Source organism: Anneissia japonica, unplaced genomic scaffold (genome assembly GCF_011630105.1).
Source record: "Anneissia japonica isolate Jap-2015-1 unplaced genomic scaffold, ASM1163010v1 scaffold85578_len891_cov71, whole genome shotgun sequence".
Lineage (NCBI taxonomy): Eukaryota > Metazoa > Echinodermata > Crinoidea > Comatulida > Comatulidae > Anneissia > Anneissia japonica.
The window spans coordinates 232-903 of record NW_022745654.1 but is presented as its reverse complement, the minus strand read 5'-3'; the positions used below and the strand labels follow the sequence as shown (position 1 = coordinate 903).

The following is a 672-nucleotide window of genomic DNA, read 5'->3' as shown; positions in this document are numbered from 1 at the left end:
TTCGATGGAAGACCGTCTGGGAATACCGGGTGCTGTAGACTTATTTCATTTATATTTTTCTAAAAGTTCATTTTACCAATAGTAGCGAATCGACAGCTCTTATAATATTTCTAAGTAACACGTCACAACTTGAAATATCATTCAATGAACTGGATGATCGAAGTGTTGCACTGTTGGTGCATCCTTGTCTACGGCCATACTACCTTGAAAACACCGGTTCTCGTCCGATCATCGAAGTTAAGCAACTAGCCTTGTTAGTACTTGGTTAGGAGACCGCTTGGGAATACCGGGTGCTGTAGACTTAATTCATTTTTTTTTCTAGAAATTGATTTTACCAATAGTAGCGCATCGATAGCTCTTATAATATTTTCCTAATGCAGGCGTCACTTTGAAGCCTGGACCCACCCTCTTCAGAGGTCGCCAACTATCGACGTCGAAGCCTAAGGTCAATAGATTTGCTGTTGTAGTGAAGTCCTAACGTTCTTTTTTTAATCTTGATTGAGTGAAGCTTTACCTATAAATTTGATGAAAGGTATGAAGCTTCCACGAATAATGTGTGTTTGGTGATGGGAGATCGAATGCATTATTATACATAATTATATTATAATATTAATAGTGATAATAATAATAATATTAGTAATAATAATAATAATTAATAATAATAATAATAAT

General features: G+C 35.1%; 1 pseudogene; it reads left to right on the top strand.

The window, feature by feature from the left end:
• Nucleotides 1-186: 186 nt before the first annotated feature.
• On the top strand, nucleotides 187-302 carry LOC117119992 (annotated as a pseudogene).
• The last annotated feature ends 370 nt before the right edge of the window (nucleotides 303-672 follow it).